The 27220-nt window shown below is 38.9% G+C and overlaps 1 pseudogene across 1 annotated transcript in view; it reads left to right on the top strand.

Moving 5' to 3' along the window:
* LOC307131582 (sodium- and chloride-dependent GABA transporter 2-like) overlaps positions 1-24644 on the top strand; it is a 54505-nt pseudogene extending 29861 nt beyond the window's left edge. The window contains exons 8-10 of the transcript in view: positions 20367-20468; positions 20598-20698; positions 24579-24644. The product of the transcript in view is annotated as a sodium- and chloride-dependent GABA transporter 2-like (transcript). The remainder of the gene's footprint in view (positions 1-20366; positions 20469-20597; positions 20699-24578) is intronic.
* Positions 24645-27220: the final 2576 nt, after the last annotated feature.

The raw sequence follows: 27220 nt of genomic DNA, 5'->3' as shown, positions 1-27220 counted from the left end.
CTTGGTAATGTATTAACAATTTCTTCTAACAGCTTTTCCGTCAAGCGTGAGGATTTTAACCCCGTTTCTTCTTTCAAAGTTTCCACGGATTCCCATCGGTCATTATTCAAAAGTTGCCCCAACTTCACAATGCCATGTCTTTGTAAACATCCACTCACGCTTACAGAAGATAAAAGTCTTGTCTGTAACATTGGGTTGAAGAACAACTATTCCTCTCGTATCCAACTCCCAGAGTCATCAACATCTCTTTCCACTTTAAAAACAGTTCTCCAAGAGTGCAACATTGACCGATAAAAGGGGGTAACTTCAGACAGATTCACTTTTTCCAGTTCCATTAGAAACAGATGTCGGTCTAATTTAAGACCACCTGCTTTTTGCAGAATCATTTTTGCTGTCTGAGTCCAGGCTAAGTCCTTACAATACAGGAATCGTTTTGCGGCTTGTATTCGAAAAGCACAGATCTTACTCCGCACATCTACCAGACCTTGCCCTCCCTCGTAAACAGGAAGGTAGAGTGCTGCTGCACGAATCCAATGTTCTCCACTCCAGAAAAACTCCACAAATATCCTCTGTATTTTACAAATCAATTCCTTAGGTGGTTCCATTGCAATGAGTCTATGCCATAAAGTTGAGGCAGCCAAGTTATTTACAACAAGCACTCTTCCTCTGTATGACATTAGTGGCAATACCGATTTCCATTTACCAAGTCGGGCAGACACCTTTTCCAGCATTCCCTCCCAATTTTTTTTCTGAAATTGTTCATTTCCAAAAAAAACACCTAGCATTTTAAGCCTGTCTCTTTCCCACAACAATCCACCAGGTAATTTTGGAGGTCCTTGTCCTCCTTTCCATTGACCAATAACAAGTCCCTCACTCTTTCCCCAGTTTACCCTTGCTGATGATGCCTTTTCATATTTTCCAATAGTTTCAGTTAAAATATTAACATCATTTTGATCTGAAATAAAAACAGTAACATCATCAGCATAAGCAGATATCGAGATTCCATGCATGATGTTTACATCAGGAGTATCAATTCCTTTGAGATCCCTTCTTAGCCTGCACAGCAATGGCTCAATAACAAGGCTGTATAATTGTCCAGAAAGTGGACAGCCTTGCCTAATCCCTTTTAACACAGGTATTGGGGCACTCAATCCTCCACCAACTTTCACAATTACAAAAACTTCAGAGTATAACAGTTGAATATATGATATAAAATTATTTCCAAACCCAAAATTTTTCAAAACCTCAAAAAGATATGTATGATTCACTCTATCGAAAGCTTTCTCTTGGTCTAATGAAAGCACACCCAGGTCAACATTATTGAATTGATTAAAATCAATTACATCTCTTAACAAAAAAAGATTGTCCATAATTGACCTATTCGGGATACAATATGTTTGATCTCTGTGAACCAATAATTCCAAAATATGTTTCAGCCTATTTGCTAAACATTTTGACAGTATTTTATAGTCCATACACAGTAAAGAGACAGGTCTCCAGTTCTTTAGAAGGTATAAATCCCCCTTTTTAGGGAGCAAAGATAGGACTGCTCTTCGACAGCTTGTAGGAAGTAACTTCTTCTTTATACTTTCTAGTAATACTTCATACAAATCACTTCCTAGTACATTCCAGAATGTCTGATAAAATTCTGCTGGCAATCCATCAATTCCAGGAGAACGTCGATTAGATAACTGTCTCATTGCCTCAGTAATCTCTTGAAACGTAATTAGTCCATCCAAAGATTCTTTCTGTTCATTTGTTAGCTTCGGTAGATCACTCAGTAAATCAGAAACACATTCAGTATCACAAGTCTCTGCATCATACAAGTCTGAATAAAAGTTTGTTGCCAGTTTCCTTATTTCTACTGGGTCAGAGGTTATGAACCCATCAGGCCGGCGAAGATGATACATTTGCCTTTGATGGACAATTTTCTTTTCAAGATTAAAAAAAAATGAAGAAGGAGCATCCATGTCTTTAATGGAACAAATTCTTGCTCTTATTAATGCTCCCTTGACTTGTTCTTGTAATAATGAACCAAGTTCTTTCTTTTTATTCAAATATTCATTTTGTACCTTTCCATCATTATTATTGTTCACCAGAATATTCTCCAAAGCTTGTATATCCCTTTGAAGTTTTTTTATTGCTGCTTTCACCATAGACGTAGAATTTGAACTATAATTTTGACAAAAGATTCTTATGTTTGCCTTACCAACCTCCCACCACATATGCAAACTTTCGAAAGAAGCTTTTTTTAACTGCCAGTCATTCCAAAAAATAATTAAATTCTCACAAAATAAAGCATCCTGCAATAATTTATTATTAAAATGCCAAAAATGATGTGGCTTTGAATTAGTTTTCATATTTAAAGCAAATAATATCAAATGGTGATCCGAAAAACCAACAGGTAAAATAGAAACCTCAGTAATTTTATTATTCCACTCTTTACCTATATAAAATCTATCTAATCTAGCTCCACTTACCCTATTATTAGATGCTTTGAGCCAGGTATACTGTTTAATTGTTGCATTTCTTTTTCTCCAAATATCTATTAATTCAAACTCTTTTAAAAACTTTGACAATACAACAGCTGATTCATGATGGGGTTCTTCTCCATTTCTATCAATAATAAAATCAATAGTACAATTCCAGTCCTCTCCAATGATGGTACAAACAGTGTCATCAATTTTCTGAATCGCATTTCCATTCCAAAAAATGCCTCACACGCTCAGGTCCATTATTAGGTGCATACACATTTATCAATAAGATGACAGATCCCTCATATTCTATCTTTATCAACAATATTCTTCCCTTTACAATTTCTTCTACCATCAAAATGTTTACATTAATTTCTTTAGAAAATAATATGGCTATGCCAGCACTCGTATTTGTCCCATGACTTAAAACACTTTTTCCTTCCCACCATCTACTCCATTCAGCTTCATTATCTAAACTAGTGTGCGTTTCTTGTAAGAAAGCTACATTTATCTTTTTTATTCTAAATAACTCCGCTACCATTGCCAATTTGTTCACATCCCTACCCCCATTCATATTTAAAGAGCCCACCCTCAAAAGCTCCATAGAAAAAAGAAAATATAAAGAGGACAGAAAAAGAACAAAAAAGCAAAAAAAGTGATTCACCTCATGTGACTTAAACATTTGATCTTTTTTGTGCGGCACCTGCTTTATCCCTTCTTAACTTTGCTATCATCTTCTTCAACCTGAACCTTTTTGGTTTACTTAAAGCCTCAAAGCTAACATTTCTCTGCAACAATTTCACTGTATGAATGAATTTATCCAAATCAGGAAAAAAATCTTTAACTTCAATAGTTCTACCGAAGGTCACATCCAGAAAACCATTTATATCTTGCAATGTATATACATCGTCCACATTTCCACCCTGTGATCCAATGTCAGATATTTCAGAGAACGCATCATCGTCTCTCATCCCCAAATCAGCATCAGTACACATTTCACCAGAATTTGCCATTACAGACATTTCCTCAGAAACCCTTTCAACATTAACCGTTGCTGCATCTTCATTGATTACACTTTTATCATTCAATTCAGAAACATCATGACTTTTACCAGAATCAACCATTTCATTAACATTTTCAGTCTGACTTTCAATCAAACTATCACTATCAACGTTCCTCTGTGATGCAGCTTGAAGCTGCACATCCTCAGAAGTTGACTTACTACTCTCACCAGCAGCAGAAGTACTAGGCCTAACTTCCACTTCACTGACCTGGGCCTTATGTGGACACGCGTGCCTTTTATGCCCGATGTCCCCACACTCAAAACATTTCATGCTACCGGTGTTTGCGTAGATAACATATGCCTTCCCTTCATGCAAGACTCTAAACGAAATATCCAACTCTGGTTCGTTTAGGAACATAAACACCTGCCGTCTGAATGACATAAAATGTTTCAGAGCAGTGTTTTTACACCCCAATGGGATCATCCTAATCTCACAAGCCATTTTACCATATCTTGTTAACGCTTTCTCGATTTAATCATTCCGAATGAAAGGAGGCACATTCGATATCGTAACTCTAGTCGTCGGAGTAACCAGCGGTGAAATAATAAGAAAATCTCCACTTACCACAATTCCGTCACTTATCAACTGATTTACTATGTCTTCCTTCTCGACAAAAACCACCACTGCTTTATTCATCCGGGATGCCGTAGTAATGTTTTCATATCCAATTTTTTCCCCGATTGCTAGCAGCACATCTTCAACAGTGACACCCTGTGCCGGTACACACCTGATTCCATGGCGGAGCGACACAGGTGAATTCGTAAAAATAGAGAGAAAAAAATTATATATATATATATAGGCGGAAAAAAACACCCAAAACAATAGCCCTCTCCTTGTGAGCACCCTCACACACCCCCAGCATGCACCGGAAGAGAGAGAGAGATTTGATTTTTACAATCAATTTATTAAAATGTTTGTTAACATTTACATAATTTTACACACACCTAAAAAAAAAAAAAAAAATACAAAAATATATATAAAAAAAATAAAATAAAAATAAATAGAAATTACATCAACTCTCTTGCAAAAACAATTTCTTCATTGTCAACTGAACACAAAGCAAAGTTACAACACCACTGAATTTCAAAAGCTTTTATCATGCTCATCAATTTATGAAAATTAAAATCAATAAGAATTCTAGATTTTACCATATTTTTAAAGACTAATACAACATCTTGTCCTGACTTCTCTTCTATCTTATTTCTCCTAGTGATATAGACAGCATATTTTGCTTGTCCCACAATAAAATTAACAACATGACATTTGAACTTTTGTTTTGAACTGTAAAAAAACCCCAAAATATAATCTTGCTTTGAAAAACAAATATTAAACGAATCCAAAAAAACACTTAATAAATCAAAAAGAGGATTGAGTCTACTACAGTACATAAAACAGTGAAAAATTGTCTCTCGTTCCAGACAAAAAGGACATTTGTCACTTACAGTTGGATTTAAAATAGATACAAAAGCATTTACAGCGATGGCTCCATGTAAAATCCTCCATTGCAAATCCCCAAGTTTTTTCTTTAATGGTGGTTTGTAAAGTGCTCTCCAGACAGGTTTAGTTTCAGTGTTGATTCCTAATTTTTCTCTCCATACTGTATCTGTTTTGATACTTAAATTACGTTGATTAATAACTTTCACAATGCATTTATACAATGTTTTCCCTTCTGCTGTACAAAAATCAATATACTCATTAAATCCACATTTTAACAGGGGGCTATTAAAACAAGACTCTTCTATAACAGGGCAGATTTCAAGATCTGGAAAAAGATCTTTACTATCAGGGATTAAAGTCCCTGCACCAAACTCTTCTAAAAGTGCCTTCTCTTCAACAGTTAAAATTGTAGTTAGTTTATGGAGAACCTTCTGAGCAAAACGTATTGATCTAACTCTTAGAAGGGTAGCAACTTTTTCAGCTTTCAGTAAATTATATCCTGATTCATTAATGATAGTTTTTAGCTTAAAAACCTTACTATTACATAATATTTCTGTTAACCCAGGAACATCATCTCCTGAAGTATCAAACTTAGCTCCAAATATAACTGGTTCTTCCAACAACCAATAAAGAGAAATTGCTGGTTCCATCCAGCGATGTTTAAAGAGACCCCACACTTTAAACAAATTTTGATAAAAAGGAGGAATTCCAGTAAAAGTCCATCTTTTATGATCCATTAAAAACAATGATAAATCCATATCCATATTGCTCACTCTTCTCAAGATGTGCAAAGCCAACGGTCTCCAGGCAAGTGAATAAGGTCCCGTTAACAGTTTCTGAATGTATTGGAGACGGAAAGTGGCTCTTCTGCTTGCGAGATTTACCAGTCCTTGACCTCCTTCCTCTTTGGGCAAAAACAGAATGCTTTGAGAAGTCCAATGATATTTGTCCCAAAAAAAGTTCACCAGTTCTCTTTGAATATTGACAAGCAGTCCATTCAGAGGATCGACACAAGCAAGTTTATGCCACAATGAAGATGCCACAAGATTATTAATGATAAGAATACGTCCTCTGTAAGATATCTGAGGAAGCAACCATTTCCATTTATCCAATCGACCTTTTATTTTCTCAATTAGACCTTCCCAATTTTTCTTAATGAAGTTTTCATCTCCTAGATAGACACCAAGGTATTTTAACCCTCCTCTTTTCCAAATCAATCCTCCAGGTAATGCGGGAAGATCTCTACTCCAGTTTCCCACTAGTAAAGCTTCACTTTTCTTCCAGTTTACTTTGGCAGAGGAAACACATTTAAAATCATTAACAATTTTTTCTAACATAATAACATCATCCTTTCCATTTACAAAAACAATAACATCATCAGCATAAGCGGAAAGATGTAAAGAATTATTACAACCAGGGAAAGTCAGACCTGTTAGATGAACTCGTAACTTTTGAAGTAAAGGTTCAATGGCAAGGGAATACAACATGCCAGACATGGCACATCCCTGCCTAACTCCCCTCTCAACTTTAAACGGAGCACACAAACCACCATTAATCTTAAGAACACTCTCAATGTTACAATACACAGCCTTAATCATAGATATAAAAGCATGGCTAAACCCAAAAGCCTCTAAAGTGTTCCATAAAAACAAATGCTCAACTCTATCGAAGGCTTTCTCTTGATCAAGAGAAATCAGACCAGAGTTAATTCCCAGGAGTTTAGAAGCATCTAAAACATCTCGAATTAAAGCAATATTATCAAGAATAGACCTGTTGGGAATACAATAAGACTGTTCAGAATGTATTAACTTACTTAATACTTTACTAAGTCTTGTAGCCAAACTTTTAGACAAAATCTTGTATTCTGAACATAAGAGCGAAACAGGGCGCCAATTGCTGATACACTGAAGATCACCTTTCTTAGGTAACAGTGTGATGACTGCTCTCCTGCAGCTTAGAGGTAATAGTACTCTTTCCAGACTGTCATTAAGAACCGTCAGCAGATCTTCTCCTATGACGGGCCATAGAGTCTTGTAAAACTCAACAGGTAACCCGTCAATTCCTGGAGATTTACCATTTTCCATGCTCATCATGGCGGTATAAAGCTCTTTTAGTGACAGAGTCTGTTGTAGTTCATTGTTGGACTCTTCATCCACCTTTGGCAGTCCTTGAAAGAAACTCTCAGCATCTGCACCCCATTCCCTCAGTTCAGATTTATAAAGGTCTGAGAAGAAATCTACAGCACGACTACGTATCTCAGCAGGCTCAGTTAGTTCTTGCCCTGTAGCTGAACGTAACGTGTGCATCATTTTACTTTGACCTTTTTTCATTTCTAAATTAAAAAAGAATTTTGAGGGAGCATCCATTAGTGTTACAGTTTGGAACCGTGAACGGACTAAAGCTCCCTGTGCTTTAACTCCCAACAGGTCTAACAAAATGGCTTTTTTTTCCTTCAAGTCATCAATATGTTTTCTATTTTTTTTAGATGCTAATAAATCCTGCAGAAAACTAATTTCTGTTTCTAGAGTCTTCATTAACTGGGCTGTGTCTCGAGTAACATTCACAGTGTACTTTTGACAAAAGTCTTTAATAAGAACTTTTCCACAGTCCCACCATTGCAGTAAAGAAGTGTAGAAATGCTTTTGCTGCTTAAAAGTTTCCCAAAAAAAATTAAAGTTATCTATAAAATGTTTATCATTTAACAAAGAAGTATTAAAAGTCCAGTATGCACTTTTATATTTGACACACTTGGTTAAAACACTGCACAGAACTAAACTGTGATCAGAAAATCCCACTGGAATAATTTGACAAAATTTAAAAAGATTACGTTGGTGCTGAACACTATATATTCTGTCCAGTCGTGCCAAAGAGATGGTATTTTCAGTACTATGAGCCCAAGTCTTCTGGATTTAACTCTTTCAAAACAGCATCCACCTTATCTAAGAAAATCACTCTTTCTAACCCTTTTGTAGGTGCATATAAATTTAAAAGCACCATTGTGGTTTTCTCAAATTTCACTTTGATCTTTAAAAAACGACCACCAATTATTTCCTCAACTTCACAAGACAAAGGTAAAAACTGCTTTGAAAACAAAACAGCCACGCCTCCACTAGTAGAAGATTTGTGACTCAGGACAATCTGTCCATCCCATTCTCTTCTCCAGTCAGTCTCATTTTTAAAATCACTATGTGTTTCTTGCAGAAACAGAATATCAATTTGCTTTTGTCTACAAGACTCAAATAACATCATTCTTTTATGACCATCTCTGGCACCATTTAAGTTTAGAGTTCCGATTTTAAAATGTGTCATATTTATTTTAAAGACCAGAACAAAAATTATAAGAAGAGCTGCCAAAAAAATATTTTTGGGCAGATTTTTAGAAGTTGACAAGCTCTTCATCTTTAGTATTGTTTTTTTTTTTTAGTTTGTTCACAATTTTTCTAAGACGATAAATCTCCACATCCTGAAAGGCTCCCTCTTTCATTAAAAACCTCACATCATTGATGAATTGTTTATGGTCAGGGAAAAAATCTTCAACTTGCACTCCTTTCAATCCCTTTGTCTCTTGCAGAAATTTACTAATGTCATCAGCTCTATACAGACAGATCAAGTTATCATTTTGAGAACTTATAGACGGATTTGAACACTGAGACACATTTGAATCAGAGGAATCGCCATCACTGTCAGATCCCACATTCTCGCTACCCCCCTCATCTTTCTTTACTTGCTTAAAAGCTTTTCCACTGCTTTTTTTCTTTCTCTTAACTGGTATTTTAAAGACCAAGTTGGCTTCCTTCTCAAAATCAACATCGTCTTCCACATCAATTCCATCAGCCACACAAGCGTTTTCAGCCTGATTAGTCTGTTCCTCAGACATCGAAGACTGTTCCTCGAGACTTTTACTAGGCTCGGTAACAATCTCAGTTGTCTCAGGGTTATTCTCGATCGGCCCGAGCTCACTCTCACCGGCCTCGACCACACACATGTCCGCGATCTCAGCCGTGGGAACCGCAGAAGCGCCCTGTCCCGAGCTAGTGCTCGCACCTGCACTGTCTGCTTTCTTTTGACAATCTCGAACTAAGTGTCCGATCTTACCACAACTAAAACATTTAATTGTCGTGTCAGATGTTGCAAACACTGTGTAATCGAACCCATCAATTTTGAATTTAAAAACCAGATCGATCTCATCAATTCCATTTTTTAGCACCATGAACACCTGTCTTCTGAACGAGACTAGATGCTTCACTAAAGGGGACTTGCACCCGGGATTTTCTTTATAGGGGAAACCAGTTTTCCATACCTAGATAACTCCTGCACCAGTATTTCATCTTTGATAAACGGAGGTACGTTGGACAGAATAACTTTTTTGGACGGGGTACTCAAAGGTAAAACCGTCACGAGTGAACCATTCAACACAACGCCGCTCTGCACAACGTCATTTGCCTTTTCAACCGTTTTAAAAAAAATAACAATTGCACTGTTCATTCGCGATGCCGAGACAATATGATCATGCCCCACAATCTCTCCCACCGCTAAACAACACTGCTCCACATTAACCCTAGACTCCACCTTCACTCCATGGCGGCGGGTTAAATCTTTAAAACTCATTGTGTTTGGGTTCGTCATGCCTCCCAGCACAACGCTGGTTGCAGACGCTTAAACACCTTCAAACTTTTGAACGAACAAGTTTAGCACATACAAACAAACACAAACAAAGATAGAAGATAGAAAAGTTTTTAGCACTCAGCCACAAACGCACTCACACTCACTACGCTCCGTTCACTCCCAGCATGCACTCAGAGAGAGAGAGAGAGAGAGAGAGAGAGAGAGAGAGAGAGAGAGAGAGAGAGAGAGAGAGAGAGAGAGAGAGAGAGAGAGAATTTTGAATTTTAACAAAACATTTATTTTACAATTCTTATACATTACAACACAATTCCAATATAAATATAACCACAAAAATACACATCACATTAGAGATACTTATTGTAGCACACAAGAAAAAATTAAAAGATCATCTACAACAGAGCAAACTGCATCATTATAACACCACTGATTTGAAAAAAACGTCAAATCCTTCATCATCTTATAAAATTTAAAATCAATCCACACTCTTGATTTTATTCTGTTTTTTAAAATAGACACAACCTCACATCCTTCTGACCCTTCAATTTTGTTCTTCCTGCTTAAATATATTGCCATTTTTGCTTCACCCAAAATGAAATTTAAAAGTTGACATTTTATTCTTTTTTTTGCTACATACCGGTAACCAAAAATAAAACTCTGAACAGTAAAACCTTAATTTAACTTATTAAACAACAATTCAAGAAAATCAAAAAAAATAACCCAACCTTGAACACTCCATAAAACAATGAAAGATTGTCTCTCTTTCTTTACAAAAAGGACACCCACTAGACACATTGGGATTAATAACACTTATAAAAGCATTGACAGCAACTGCCCCGTGTAAAATCCTCCATTGAAGATCCCCCACTCTTTTTCCCAAAGGAGGTTTATACAACACTCTCCACACCGGTTTTATACTCCGTTCCAATCCAAATTTGTCTCTCCAAACAGTGTCTACTCTTCCATTTAAAACTTTCTTATTTAAAACTTTAACACAGTTTCGATACAATTTCTTACGGTCAGCCTCGTGAATACTTAAATCTTCCAAATTCTCCAACATCCCCCCATTAGCTCCTTTAAGATCAGGAGTAAATAAAACTTCAGGAAAAGGATCTTTATTGTTTGGGGAAACTTTCCCTTCCCCATAACTCACAAGTAGAAACTTTTCTTCCATCGTAAGTCTCTGTTTTAAAACCTCCAACAATTTTCTTGCCAATCTTTCCGACTTTAATTTTAGACCAGATGCTACCCCTTGCGAATTATTTAAATCAGTACCTCCCTCAGCTATCAGATCACAAAACTTAAACTTTTTTGAAATACACATTACATTTTCAAACCCACATGCAATTTCATTAGATACATCCAACCTGCCTCCAAACACAGTCGGTTCTTCTAATAACCAAAATAGAGAAGACTCAGAAACCCCTCTTCTCTTTTCAAAAAAACTCCACACTCTAAAAATCCCCTTATAAAAAGGTGTCAGTCCATTCAGTGGAATCCTGTTAGAATCCATTAAAAACAAAGTGAAATCCAAACCCAGACCTCCAGCTTGTCTTAAAATAGATCCAGCAACGTTTCTCCAAACCAGATCCTCTGGACCTGTTAAAAGTCTTTGAATGAACTGTAAGCGAAAGGTTGCTCCTCTGCTGACCAGGTGTATCAGTCCTTGTCCCCCTTCCTCTCTAGGAAGATAGAGAACACTCTGCGGTATCCAGTGAAGTTTAGTCCAGAAAAAATCCACTATCACAGTCTGCAGTTTTGCAAGAAGTCCACTTGGCGGCTCAATACAAGCCAAACGATGCCAGAACGTCGAAGCCACCAGATTATTAATAATTGTCACACGTCCTCTAAAGGACATTTTAAAGGACATTTTAAAGGACATACAACATGCCAGAAAGTGCACACCCTTGTCTTATACCTCTTGTAATTTTAAAAGGAACACTCAACCCTCCATTAATTTTGAGTATACTCTCAATGTTTGCATACAACACCCCAATCATTTTAATAAAACCCGGGCTGAAACCAAACTCACTCATAGTCTTCCAGAGGTACTTATGCTCAACCCAGTCAAAGGCTTTTTCCTGGTCTAAGGAAATAAGGCCAAAATCTAAACCCAATGATCCAGAGACATCCAAAATATCTCGAATTAAATGAATGTTGTCAAAAATCGATCTATTGGGAACACAAAATGTCTGGTCTATATGTATGACCCCACCAATCACTTCTCTCAACCTAACTGCTAAGGCTTTAGATAAGATTTTTATATCAGAGCATAAGAGTGACACAGGTCGTCAGTTCTTTATGTTTCTGAGGTCTCCTTTTTTCGGTAACAGGGTGATCACTGCTCTCCGGCAGCTTGTCGGCAGCGACCCTCTGGTCAAGCTGTCATTAATCACCTCCAGAAGATCATCACCCAAAACTGCCCAGAGTGATTTATAAAACTCAACAGGAATTCCGTCGATCCCTGGAGCTTTCCCACACTCCATACTCTTTAGGGCGTTATTGTAGCGTTAGACATCTCTGCAGCAGTCTATCGCGTATCACAGTCACCAAAGTGATTAACTTATTCACGAGAGAAAAATCAGACAGACCACCATCATCTGTTGAACTCACGGCAGCACACTGCTCACATTTTTTTATTTTGTACGCATGTTCACAACATACACAGTGCACGAGGCACGCACGTTTCAATGACGTCAATGCGTTGACTATAACATGGCTTTGCCACTTATACTTATTCAAGTATGCTTAACACTCCCACTCAAAGACATGTTTATAGCATTCTATAGTGGCAAACAAAACATTTTGTATACTGGCAGTAATCTCAAAATTAACACACACAAAAAAAAAAAACTTAATCTGCCAGTTCACATTATTCTCCAAACAAATACCTCTTGAAGTTCTCCAACTTAACCTTTGTCACCGGCTTGGTAAGGACATCAGCTATCATGTTCGCAGTAGGACAATATTCTATAGATATTTTCCCTTGTGTGTGTGCAGATCGTACAAAGTGATATTTTATATCAACATGTTTACTTCTCTGTCTGCATACTGGGTTCTTAGACAAAGCTATCACCCCCTGGTTGTCCTCATATATCTTGACTGGCACATGTTGGTTACTACTATCAATTCCTTTAAGTAGTTGCACAAGATACATACTCTCTTGAGTAGTGGCAGCTAGTGCCATATACTCGGCTTCACAAGTGGATAAAGCCACCGTTGGCTGTTTCCTACTCTTCCATGATATGACTGGACCATTTTCAGTTAAGCTGAAACAATATCCAGTTGTGCTTCTCCTATCATTTTTATCTGTTGCCCAATCAGCATCACTGTATCCCTCAAGCTGTAGGCTTTTCTCACATTTTTGGAAGTGTAGTTCTTGATTTATAGTACCCCTTAAGTACCTCAGTAGGTGTTTTGCTGTAACCCAATGCTGTTGTTTTGGTTCCGCTAGATGTTGTGAAAGTTTACTAACAACCCAGCTCAGGTCTGGTCGAGTACATGTCATAATGTATATCAAACTACCTACTATCTCTCTATATCCTGTTGGGTCAATGACTTCACCCTCATTGTCAAAGTTTAACTTTTGTTCACATGGGGTGGATCTTGGTTTACACTCTGACATTTCAAATTTCGCTAACATCTTCTTTATGTGTCTCTTTTGAGTCATTTTGATCTCTTCATCACTCTGTATGAAATCAATACCCAGGAAGTGTTTAAGTGGACCCATATCTTTCATCTTAAACCTTTTCTTCAACATTTCTTTCACATCACTGAGTAAGGTGTTGTTGCTCGCTGCTATGATTAAGTCATCTACCCATACTAACAAAATCACTTTCTCGTTCTCAAATTCTCTGCTGTAGACACAGTGATCAGCATCATTTTGTACAAAACCATTCTCTGTAAGGTGATCATGCAGTAACATGTTCCAGTTACGTCCGGACTGTTTTAAGCCATATAATGACTTATTAAGTCTACACACTAAGTGTTCTCCTGTTTTAGATTTAATCTCAAAACCTTCTGGTTGCTCCATATACACCTCGCAGTCCATCGGAGCATGGAGATAAGCAGTCTTTACATCCATTTGATGTAGAATAAGATCCTCTTTCACAGCCACTTGCATTAATGCTCGGACAGAAGTCATGTTGGCTGTCGGTGAAAAAGTCTCTTTATAGTCAATTCCTTCCACTTGACCATACCCTTTTGCAACATATCTGGCTTTACAAGTCTCAGATCCATCTGGGCTTTCTTTTACTGTGTATACCCAGCGACCTCCCACTGCTTGTTTTCCTTTTGGCAGTGTCGTCAGAGTGAAAGTCTCATTCTCTGTCAAAGAGTTCATTTCCTCTTTCATCGCATCAGTCCACCTTTCTGCCTTCACGGAGTCCCTAGCCTCTCTAAACGTTTTAGGTACATCATAAACCACTCTGTAGAAATAATCTACATTTTCACTTTCATCATTACTACACTCAGCTTTACACTGGTAATCATTAAGGTATTCTGGAGCTTTTCTCTGTCTTGTAGGATACCTTCTCTCTCCCTTTTCACTCTGAGTACTATCTGTCTGGATCGGACCCTGCTCAGTAATGGACTCTTTACTCTCTTTAGGTTGTTCCTGATCTTGATTGACTAGTTTTGGTAATGTATCTCCATAACTCTCAATTTCGCCCTCCATGTCACAATTTGTCTGAGTCTGGTTATCTGTACTACTTTTTGTGATGAACTTTACCAGCCTATGTTTTAGAACTTTTCTTGTCTTGGGATAATACACATTATACGCTGGACTATATTTGTCATATCCTACGAAAATCCCTTTTTCGCATCTAGAATCCAGCTTCTTCTTATCCTGCTTATACACGTAGCATTCAGAACCAAAAATCCTCATATTAGACATATTAGGTGTTTTTCCTGTGAAAACACGGAAAGGTGTCTGCTCTAACCGATTACTGTAACATCTGTTACGGATTTGAGCTGCTGTCTGTACAGCATATGTCCATAATTGCTTTGGGAGGTTACTCTCCAATAGCATGCATCGTGACATCTCAAATAAGGTTCTCCAACCTCTTTCGGCAGTTCCATTCTGATGGGGTGAGTAGGGTGCACTCGTCTCGTGCCTTATCCCGTTACTCCTAATTAGAGACTGGAATTGCTGCCCGGTAAATTCTGTACCGTTATCAGATCTTATACACTTTATTTTTCCATATGGAGCTACGTCTGCTATGAATTTTTCTGTAGCTTTTGTCGTGTCGCTCTTTGCTCTGATAAAGTATGGAAAAATCATTCCAGTGTAATCATCTGTAAATGCTATCGCATACTTGTACCCGTCTTTATCTGCTGGTTCTATAGGGCCGCACAGGTCTGTGTGTACTAGCTCTAGCACGGTTGTAGCTTTAGCGTCTGCCTGTCTGTTTCTACTTTGTGTAAATTTACCCTGTGTGCATATTTCACAGTTTCGATTGGACCTGTCATGTTTCCCTCTTATCGTCATCCCCTCAACTACTTGTTCTAATTTTGCAACGTCATCAAAATTACAGTGACCAAGTATCCTATGCCACGTTTGAATGTCATAGCTACTGTACACTTCATCAACGTTTTCATTTTCTACGGTGTTAAGGTAATAAAGCTTACCATGCACGTCCATTTTAAATTTTGTACCGTCTTTGTGAATTAGCCAGTTATCACCATCTTTGAAGTGCATCTCGGCTCCGTTAGCTGTAGCTGATTTTACTGAAAAGATGTTCTGTGGAAACGATGGGATGTATAGTGCTTGCTTTAGCCTCGTTTTCACTTGTCGTCCATCTCTGTCCAGCAAGTAGACTTCGGCTTCTCCCCTCATCTTCGCCATCCCGCTCACCTTGGTTCCGTCGGCAAGCTCGATCATGTGATCCTCGGGCCTGAAGCTCTTGTCAACCGTTATGAACTTTGTGGCGTCGTTAATCATGTGTGATGTAGCGCCACAGTCGACCATGAGACCCTTCTTGTTTCCTCTTTGAATAGGACAGTCACTCATCTTGAAGAAACAAAAAGATGTAGACTCTTCCTCGGTCTCTCCATCTGCTTTCTTCACGTGATCACGGCCTCGTCCGCGTCCCTTTCCTCGCTGTGGTGTGTCCCATTTTCGATCATCTCTCCTCGCCTGAAATCCGTCGGGACATGTCCTGGCCATATGCCCCTTTTTACCGCAGGTATAACACTCAATATCAGTCAAATCCATTTTCTTTCCTCTCCCTCTTCCACGTGATCTCGTTGTCCCGCTAGTCTTCATCACGTTGTCTTCTTCTACATTCACGTCACTTTTCCCGTATTTTTCAGTACTCTCGTAACTTCGTAGTTTCGCTTTAAACTCACCGAACGTTACAGCATCATTAGTCTGGGTAATGTGCACAACAAACGGTTTGTACGAATCAGGCAGCCCCTTTACTACCATAGCTATCTGAAGTCCATCACTGATATGCTCGTCTGCTCTTCTCAATGACGTAAATATAGTCTCTGCTCGAATAATGTAGTCAGTAACCGTTTCATTGCAAGCCTTATGAAGTGAGGAAAGTTCACAATACAAACTCACAACGCGGGGTTTGTCTTTTCCGGCGTAATGCTCGCGAAGAATCTCCAGTGCTTTTCTTCCATCACGTTTCGCGTCCCTCATTATCAACGACAAACTTTTATTGTCCAAGCATTGCACGAGCTCTGCATATGCCTCTCCGTTCTTTGCCTCATCTTCCGCGAGAGCTCCTTCGTCTCCTTCATCTATCTGCGGATCCTCTAAAATAACTTCTCTGAGGCCACGCAACTCCATGTGCGCGAGGAATCTCGTTTCCCAGAGTTCATAATTTTTCTCATCACCGTCGAATAAAAGTCTGAACCACCTTTGGCCTGATTGACTGGGCCCATAACCTGTAGCGTTAGACATCTCTGCAGCAGTCTATCGCGTATCACAGTCACCAAAGTGATTAACTTATTCACGAGAGAAAAATCAGACAGACCACCATCATCTGTTGAACTCACGGCAGCACACTGCTCACATTTTTTTATTTTGTACGCATGTTCACAACATACACAGTGCACGAGGCACGCACGTTTCAATGACGTCAATGCGTTGACTATAACATGGCTTTGCCACTTATACTTATTCAAGTATGCTTAACAGTCATACAGCTCACCTTTCGTAAAAGGTTTTTCCAGCTCAGTGTTTGCTTCGTCCGAAACTTTAGGCAGACTCACATAAAACTTACTGGCTATATCCTTCACCTCCACGTGACCACTCTTATATAACTCGGAATAAAAACCTACCGCTCTTTTTCTTATTTCCTTAGCCTCTATAATTTCTGTACCTGATTCAGATAGCAAGGAATGCATGGTTCTATTTTGACCATTTTTCTTTTCAAGTCCAAAAAAGAAACTGGTTGGGCCATCCATCTGTGCTACACTCTGAAAACGCGAGCGTACCAGAGCACCCTGTGCTTTAACCCCCAACAAATCATCTAAAATTTTCTTTTTATCCTTTAAAATTTTGACACATTCTCTGTCTCTAACAGATTCCATTAAATTTTGCATTTCAATTATCTCTTTCTCTAGATCTTTCAGGGATCGGGAAATGTCTCTCGAAACATTGAGTGTATACATACGGCACAGTTGCTGTATCTCTATTTTTGCACAGTCCCACCATTGTTGTAAAGAATCAAACGATGACTTCTTGTTCTTAAACTGTTGCCAAAAACACCTCACAAAAAAAATTATCTTGCAATAAAACCGTATTAAAATGCCAATAAGCACTTCTTGGCTTTACATTATTGACAAATACATTACAACTGACTAAACCATGATCTGAGAAACCCACAGGAGAAATTGCACATTGTTTAATTATATTAAAATTATGTTTAAAACAATACCACCTGTCTAGTCTAGCCATTGTCACATAATTGTCCCTCACTTGTGTCCATGTATACTGCCTCTGTGTTTTATTGAGAACCCTCCAAATGTCATACAATTCACATTCTTTCAGAATTTGTTTTAAAACACACTGCGAAGGCATATGCGGTTCTTTGTGATTTCTATCAATTGTATCATCTTCTGTACAATTAAAATCACCCCCTAGAAATAAAAACTCTTCAGATTTACAATTCTTCACAATATCTCTAACTTTGTTTAAAAACATCACTCTTTCACTTCCCAGTACTGGGGCATACACATTTATAAATACAACAGAAAAACGTTCAAACTCAAGCCGTAATTTCAGCAACTGTCCCCCGACTACATGCTCTACTTCACATGAGACTGGATTTATATTTTTCCTTAATAAAATTACTACACCTCCACTAGTGGTGGTCTTATGGCTCACTATCACCTTTCCTTCCCATTCCATCATCCATTCACTTTCATTTTTTATATCACTGTGTGTTTCTTGAAGAAACATAACATCAATCTTTTTTTGTCTTATCAACTCATAAAGCATTGCTCTTTTCCTAAAGTCCCTTGCACCATTCATGTTCAGGCTGCCCAGTCTTAAATTACTCATAAATAAATGAGAAAAAAAAGAAACTGTGCAAAACAAAAACAAGAAAATGACAAAGAAAAAAGAAAAATTAAAACACTTCCTTTTCATCATTTAATCTTTTGGATCTAACCTTTTGAACTAATTTCTTTAACCTGTATACTTCCTGTTCTGTGAGACCCCCTAAACCAATTTCTTTCATTGACATTCGTGCAGCCTCTATGAACATTTCAGTATCAGGAAAAAACTCTTGTACTTGAACTCCCTTCATGCCTTTTGTGTTCTGCAAAAAAGATTTAATTTTTTCAAGAGTGTAAGCACTCCTCCCAGATCTTCTTTGAGAGACTGAGTCAACTGAACTTACAGATTCACACTCACTTCCTGTCACAGAATCATCTGAGTTATTGTGTTCAAAGTCAGACATGGTTTCTTCAACCATCTTTTCTTTTGTCTGATCTTCTTGAACCTGCTCTCTCCTAGCTTTTTTTCCTCTACTTTTTCCACTTGTTTTTCTCTTTAAAGTCGGTGTTTTAAACAGATTGTCATCCTCCACCATATCGATGTCTCCTGAGACTTCTACATTCACATAAGGGCCAGCAGCATCATTTACTTTTTCAATTTCCCCTTCTCCTACCTCTTCCTCATCAGTCCCATTTACAGTTTCTCTTTGATTAGTTTGTTCACCACTCTCAAGCACTTCCCCTCCTTTTTCCTGATTTACATTCTCCACATTATCTTGCTGTCCCTCACCTTCAGTATCATTCCGTAGGCCTACTGCATCGTGTTCCACATTCCCAGGACACTCACGAGCAAGATGTCCTCCTTGTCCACATTTAAAACACTTCATTGTCTCTGATGTAACATAAATCACATAGTCAAAATCATCAATTCTAAACTTTATTGCGAGATTCAACTCCGTACTCTCATTGTTCAGAATCATATACACCTGCCGCCGGAAAGAAACAACATGCTTCAACTGTGACGATTTGCAATTTAAGGTGATTTTTTTAAACTGCGAAACAACTTTTCCGTGCCTGGCCAGTTCTTTTTGGATCACTTCATCCTTTATAAAAGGTGGAACATTCGATAACAAGATCTTTTTCGCCGGTTGAATCAAAGGCATTACCGGTGTATACGAATCATTCAACCAATTCCACTAGCAACTATCTCATTCACCTTGTTCACGTCATCTAGGAACAAAACAAAAGCACTGTTCATCCTAGATGCCGACAAGATGCTCTTATACCCCACAACTTGAGCAACTGCTATGCTGCAGTCCTCTATAGAGCAGCGCTCCGCGGAGATGACTTTAATGCCATTCCGTCGCGTCAGCTTATCAAGCTGCACGCTCTCCGCTGCTGCCATCACCGACAGCACACGCTGAACACTCTCCCTAACTCCAGCAAACCTCCACTAATACACCAAACAACTCTGCCAAAGAAAAGAAGAAAAGATAGAAACTCACACAGCCCGCAGGCCAGCGCTCTCGCACTCACTCCACACTCCACACCCGTTCAGCTCAGACGCTCACGCATGCGCACAGAGAGAGAGAGAGAGAGAGAGAGAGAGAGAGAGAGAGAGAGAGAGAGAGAGAGGAGAGAGAGGTGAAAGAAAATTTAGATTTCTCTGATCTACATATGTGGATTTTAAGAGGTTTGAAGGCCAAAAAAAACTGGATAACAATAGCTTTAAAACTGTCATAGTTTTGCGATGCGTTTGGAAGAAAAATATCCATATTTAAAACTTCATAAAGTAAAATATCTATAGCTTTCACCAGACCGCCTTCCATATTCAACATAAAATCGAAAAAAGCGTAACTGACACGACGTCAGCAAATCGTCCACCGTAAGCGCTTTGAACAGTGAGAGGTGTTACACTTTCTGCGTAGGTTGAATACGGAAGGCGGTTTGGTGAAAGCTAGATACTTACTTTATAAAGTTTTAAATATGGATATGTTTCTTACACAAACGCATCGATTCACTTCAGAAGGCCTTTATCAACTCCCTGGAGGCTGGAGCCATGTGGATTTTTTGGACTTCAAATTTTGGGCTCCCATTCACTGCCATTATAACGCTTGGATTAGCCAGGACATGTTTTAATATAGCTCTGACTGTATTCGTCTGAAAGAGAACTACCCACTACCTCTAGATATAAACATGGAATCCAAATATGGAATCAACAGCAATTCAAGCATATTTCTAACCTTGAAAGCATTACAGTTAAAATCAAACTTTTTCTTCTATATCTAGAGTTGTAATGTTGTATTGTGACCTGCAGGGGGGGATGTATGTATTCAAGTTGGTTGAAAACTATGCCCGTAATGGAGCCTGTTTGCTGTTCCTGTCTGTGTTCGAGTTCTGGCCATTGGTTGGATCTTTGGTGAGTTACAAACAAGCTACAGGAACTGAGGTTAACAGACTCTGACTATAATTTAAAAAAAAAAGTGAAATATAAAACGTCAAAGACTGCATTGACAGTATTTATTCTGCTGTCCCCTATATGCCACAGGGGCTGAGAGAATGTTTGACATCATTGAAGACATGACAAATTCACGACCCAACTACATATTCATGTTGTGCTGGAAATACTTGGCCTCTCTTGTGTCCATGGTAAGTATCTATATTTTAGATTCACAGATGCTTATACTTGGTCAAAAACATCTTACTGTTTAAAAATATCTAATTGATTTTAAACAATTCTCCAAACCTCCAGATTTCTCCAGATCCTTATTTTAGTTAAATGTTCAAACTTTTTAGGTCTCACTCATTAATGATGTATTGTACACAATTCTGGTAATTTCAACATTCAGTAAAAGCAAATACTCACATAAAACTAGTGTTATTAAACTAAAGCATTTTATTATGTTCCACAGAGTTGATTATTAGCCTGGATTATTTTTTATTATTATTATTAAAAAAATTATAGCTCTTATATCAACAATCTAGTAGTGTCACTCCCGTCCTCACTGCAAAAAGTGCTTTTCTTACTTAGTATGTTTGTCTTGTTTCCAGTCCAAATGTATAAAAATTCTTAAATCAAATGCATTTAGCCTACTAGATGAGTAAAATAACATAACATACACTATATTGCCAAAAGTATTGGGACACCCCTCCAAATAATTTAATTCAGGTGTTCCAATCACTTCCATGGCCACAGGTGTATAAAATCAAGCACCTAGGCATGCAAACTGCTCCTACAAACATTTGTGAAAGATTGGGTCGCTCTCAGGGGCTCAGTGAATTCAAGCGTGGTACCGTGATAGGCTGCCACCTGTGCAATAAGTCTATTTGTGAAATGTCCTCACTACTAAATATTCTATGGTCAACTGTTAGTGGTATTATAAACTAAGTGGAAGCAATTGGGAACAACAGCAACTCAGCCACAAATTGGCAGGCCACGTAAAATCACAGAGTGAGACAGCACGTGCTGAGGCACACAGTGCACAGAAGTTGCCAACTTTCTGCAGAGTCAATAGCTACAGACCTCCAAACTTTGTATGGCCTTCAGATTAGCTCAAGAACAGCGAGAGAACGTAGAGAGCTTCATTGAATGGGTTTCCAGTGGATACGTGTTTTCTGGAGGGACCAATCATGCTTCTCTGTCTGGCAATCTGATGGACGAGTCTGGGTTTGGCAGTTGCCAGGAGAACGGTACTTGCCTGACTGCATTGTGCCAAGTGTAAAGTTTGGTGGAGGGGGAATTATGGTGTGGGGTTGTTTTTCAGGAGTTGGGCTTGGCCCCTTAGGTCCAGTGAAAGGAACTCTTAATGCTTCAGCATACCAAGACATTTTGGACAATTTCATGCTCCCAACTTTGTGGGAACAGTTTGGGGATGACCCCTTCCTGTTCCAACATGACTGCACACTAGTGCACAAAGCAAGATCCATAAAGACATGGATGAGCGAGTTTGGTGTGGAGGAACTTGACTGGCCTGACCTCAACACCTTTGGGATGAATTAGAGCGGAGACTGTGACCCAGTGTCTGACCTCACAAATGCGTTTCTAGACGAACGGTCAAAAATTCCCATAAACACACTCCTAAACCTTGTAGAAAGCCTTCCCAGAAGAGCTGAAGCTGTTATAGCTGCAAAGGTTGGGCCAACTCAATATTAAACCCTACGGATTAAGAATGGAATGTCATTAAAGTTAATTTGCATGTGAAGCCAGGCGTCCCAAAACGTTTGGCAATATAGTGTATTACGGTATGTCTAATACTAATAAGAAAATAATACTAAGTAAGATTTTTTTTTTTGGCAAAGCTGCCCCTTCCACACTTAGAGTGGCATAAATTAGTTTACATGCAAAAAAAAAAGTTAAATGTGTACCTTGAATGCAATGCAAGTCGCTTTGGATAAAAGCGTCTGCCAAATGCATAAATAAATGTAAATAAATAAGCATGCGAAATACCTTAATGTATATCCAAAAATGTCAAAATTAATAAAACTATCCGGACATGAGAACAAAAGACGAGAACTTTTTTAAAGAACAAGCACTTGAGAAACAAAGAGGCTCCTTTTTGAAATGCATTGCATCTGGAAGTCAAGATGGCAGCGTAGGCATCACCGGTGACCATTAATGACAGCGAAGGTGTGGACGTTGCTAGTAAATTACTGGAGGCGGACAGCTTAGCCGTCTGCTGAGGGACAGATGAAACAGCAGAGAGTAATATTTCTCTCAGAAGGTAAGGAAATATGTCATAATCCTGGCAAATGGCCAGCTGTAATAAAGCCAACTAAAGACTATAAGACTCTACAACTCTTTCTCTGCTTCCACTTCTCGCTGGTAGGTGTTAAAATGGCACATATGTCAGAGTGGCCTTACAGTTAAGCCCCTTAGTAATACTAGATGGGAAAGCAGGATTGACGCTCTCAAACCCATCCAACACCATTTAGTGCTTAATTTCAGTAAACTGACCACTACATTATAAAGTCATTAAGAAATAACAACAATTTATGCTTCACTAGGAATATCGGTCATTTTTTAAATTATGTTTAACAAGGTTCAGGAGGAACACGTTCAGATAATTGACACAAGTGGAGAGCACTAATCAACAATAGAGATATATATATGCAGCAGTCCTACCTCCGTTTGTTGACAGTTATCAGCATGGACGGCATTTCCGGCAGTTCACCCCGCCCACCCACCCACTCACGCTGTATAACCTACATGGCTCCACACGCCGCACGAAGCAGTTCTACAATGCTAAAATCTTTTCATTATAAATGTATAAGCTACCTAAGGTTTAAAGTTTAAACCTTACACAGATTATTAGTAAGCCTACTAGGCATGATAGTAAATGTTCAGGAAATGCTAGTGTCACGGGTGACGGATTACGAACAGGGAGGAACTTGAAATGGAGCCCAGTTTCCACGGGGAGCGCTTCCGGCGGGGGACCGAGGAGGATGCTTGTTCCGGGTGTATGGGCAATCAGGTGCGGGAGCAAGAAGAACAGGGCGGCGATTGGGGCGCGTGCTATATATATATATATATTCACGTGTGATTACTTGTGTGGGTTGCAGTGAAACACGAGTGTGGGATGGAGTTGCGGAAGGCATTGGTGGTTCTAGCGAAAACAGTTGCAGAAGACGCTAAAAACTGTGAAAGCCCGTTGATGTGGTTTAAAACACTCATCTTTCTCTCCGTTTGAATCCAGTTGCAGGAAACGCTAAAAGCTGTGAAAGTCTGTTGATGTGGTTGAAAACACTCATCCTTTTCTCCGTTTGAATCCAGTTGCAGTAAACGCTAAAAGCTGTGAAAGCTCGTTGATGTGGTTGAAAACACTCATCCTCCTATCTGTTTGAATCCAGTTGCAGGAAACGCTAAAAGCTGTGAAAGCCTGTTGATGTGGTTGAAAATACTCATCTCTCTCTCTGTTTGAATCCAGTTGCAGGAAACGCTAAAAGATATGAAAAGCCCGTTGATGTGGTTGAAAACACTCATCTTTCTCTCTGTTTGAGTCCCGTGAAGAGCCTGCTAAAGCTGTGAAGTATACGTACCCTCCTCTCTGTCAGAGTCCAGTGAAGAGCCTGCTAAAGCTGTGAAGTATACGTACCCTCCTCTCTGTCAGAGTCCAGTGAAGAGCCTGCTAAAGCTGTGAAGTATACGTACCCTCCTCTCCGTCTGATTCCAGTGAAGGGCCTGCTAAAGCTGTGAAGTATACACACTCGCCTCTCCGTCTGAGTACAACAAAGAGTCTGATAAAGCTGCAAAGTATACGTACCCTCCTCACCGTCTGAGTCCAGTGAAGAGCCTGCTAAAGCTGTGAGGTATACGTACCCTCCTCTTTGTCCGAGTCCCGTGAAGAGCCTGCAAAAGCTGTGGAGAATACGCTAAAGCTGTAAAGCATATTCACTTCTTCCTCCATTCGGATCCTGTTGAAGAGAACGTTGAAGCCGCTACAGTAATTGTTTTAAAGAGATGTTTTAAAGTAAATAAAGAGATTTTTATACTTACCTTTTGTTTTCCCACCTGCTCTGTCCTGTGGTGCAGCTCCTCACGGTGGTGTGCAAGTCAGGGGTGACGGCCGGTCATTTAAGTGCCCATCCCGACCTGTGACACTAGTCTTTTAGATATAATTTTAACGAATACCCCAGATCGATATCAGAAACCCCTGGTTTAAAGAATCAAATTGGAGCAGAACACGATCAGGGGGATGTAGCATATTCCAGTTTAAATCACCCATTAATATGAATTCAGAATTAGTGTAAGAGCTAAGAATTGATCCAAGAGTTGTTAAACCGGAGGGAGCTGATGGTGGACAATAGCAGCCTGCAACTCTTATTGAACTACTGGCAAGTTTTAGTTTTAAAATCAGAAATTCAAACTGTTTAGGAATCGATTTAGATAAAACATTTTGTGCTTTGGAGATATTCCTTTACAAAAAAAGCAACACCCCCACCTTTAAATGATTTATCTTCCAGCCATATCCAGCCATTCTAATAAATGAGTTATCTATGCTCTTCTTTAACCATGTTTCTGTAATAGCTAATTCATCAGGTGTTGCAATTTCTACCCATAAGTTTAGTTGGTCTAGTTTTGGTATAATACTCGGTGTATTTATATGCAAAAAAAAATTTTTTTACGAGAACAGAATTGTTCAAAATTACAGTGTGGATATATAAGTTGTGGGAGATGAAGGACCAGGATGTACAATGACATTTTAATAATCAACAATAAAACAATCAAAACATGACAATGTGAAGCTATGTTTTTACAATCAAAACACGACCATGTGAAGCTATGTTTTTACATTGATATTTGGTAGTGTTTTCATTAAAATGATCAGAGGGCAATATTATATTTGTTACCAACTGCATCAAGTAGCATGAAAAGGAAGCAGGTGGAATGAGAGTTGTTTGCATACCATTATAGGGGACCAAGGAAAGCAAACTGGACTGTAGATTGACATTTTTTGAACAGATTCATGTACAAGAAAATTATCTACTATCACATACATCCAACGTATTTACATTTAGAGAGATATTTGAAAAATAACACATTTCCGAATGTACCAAAAAGGGGCAGAATAAAGGCCCTTTCACACCGGACACGTAACGTAAAAGCGAAGCGGAAAAAGCAAATATTTTTTGTGCAAATAGTCGTGTCAAAACCATTCACATCAGCCGCGACGCGAGTTTGCGACGTCTGTGACGTTTCAGAACTCCAACATTCCAAAACATTTGCGGTGACGGCTGAGAAAACACGTACACTTCATCATCCAGTGAAGACGAGCTTTTCATTTTATTTAAAAGACCGAAAAGAAGGTTTTGGGTGCACCCAGTCTTAAAGAACAGAGCGTCTGAAGGGGAGTGTGCTAATCTTGTACAGGAGCTAAAACTTTATCATGGCCGGTTCTGCACTTACTTTCAAATTTCCGTGGGACAATTTGAGGAGCTCCTCCAGAGACAGTAGCACCGCATCTGACAAGACAAACCACTAACTTCAGGAACCAATCGATCCAGAGCAGCTCTGTTTCCAGTTGAGTCACAATGTAAACATTTAAGTGCCACAGTCGTACTGACGGAAATACATTCACTTTCTATAGTCGCGGACACAATTAGGTTAGAAAAAAATCAACGAGTTTTAACTCAAAAGGTTATGATATTGTTGTCTGTAGCCTACAGTGGGCAAACACAGCTGCATCTGTACAGCTGTAAACACAACTACAGCTGTAATCTCGTGAGAAATGCGATACCTGGCAAAGGTTAATGTTGATTGAATAGCTAATGACATCAACTGGACATTTCGTGACCTTTGTTTCCTTGTATGTGATTGGTTTAAGCCTTTTCTGTCGCTGCGAGTGTTAATAAAATCGACATCGAAATTAATAAAATAAACATAGTTTTTTCGCCACAGCACATTCGCGTTCGGTATGGAAGCACTCATTACACAAACAGCTGATCGAAAAAAATTATAATTGCGCAAATTATTTGTCCGTCAAAATCGCGTCCAGTGTGAAAGGACCTTTATACTAATGATATTGAATAGATGAGAAGGCCCAGCATTTTATATGATGTACTGTGTAAACTCAACATCTTAAAAATAAATGTAAATATAACTAACCACCAACGTAAAGAATTCATTTGTTGTTAATGTTATTAGAGTGTTAGTGTATGTTACCAGACACACACCAACGTCTCTGTGTGGAAACAGCAAAAGTGTACAGTCCAGACTGATGATAGGCCCGATCGCGCTCCGCCTTCTGGACAAACACCAACGGTGCTAGATGGAAGGAGTAGAGAGTGTAGTCCCAGCAGTTGCGCTTAGCAAGGCCCAATCGCGCTCCGTGTTCCGGATAAACACCAACGGCGCTGGATGGAAGGAGTAGAGAGTGTAGTCCCAGCAGTTGCGCTCAGCAAGGCCAGATCACGCTCTACGTTCCAGATAAACACCAATGGCGCTGGATGGAAGGAGTAGAGAGTTTAGTCCCAGCAGTTGCGCTCAGCAAGGCCAGATCGTGCTCCACGTTCCAGATAAACACCAATGGCGCTGGATGGAAGGAGTAGAGAGTGTAGTCCCAGCAGTTGCGCTCAGCAAGGCCCGATCGCGCTCCGTTAGATTTCTTAAAAACCTTTTGAAAATATGTCACCACAGGCATGTTTTTTTTCATGAGACTCGTATAAACTTTTTGG

This window comes from Gobio gobio, assembly GCF_949357685.1.
Source record: "Gobio gobio genome assembly, chromosome: 9".
Lineage (NCBI taxonomy): Eukaryota > Metazoa > Chordata > Actinopteri > Cypriniformes > Gobionidae > Gobio > Gobio gobio.
This window is presented reverse-complemented; position numbering and strand designations above follow the sequence as displayed.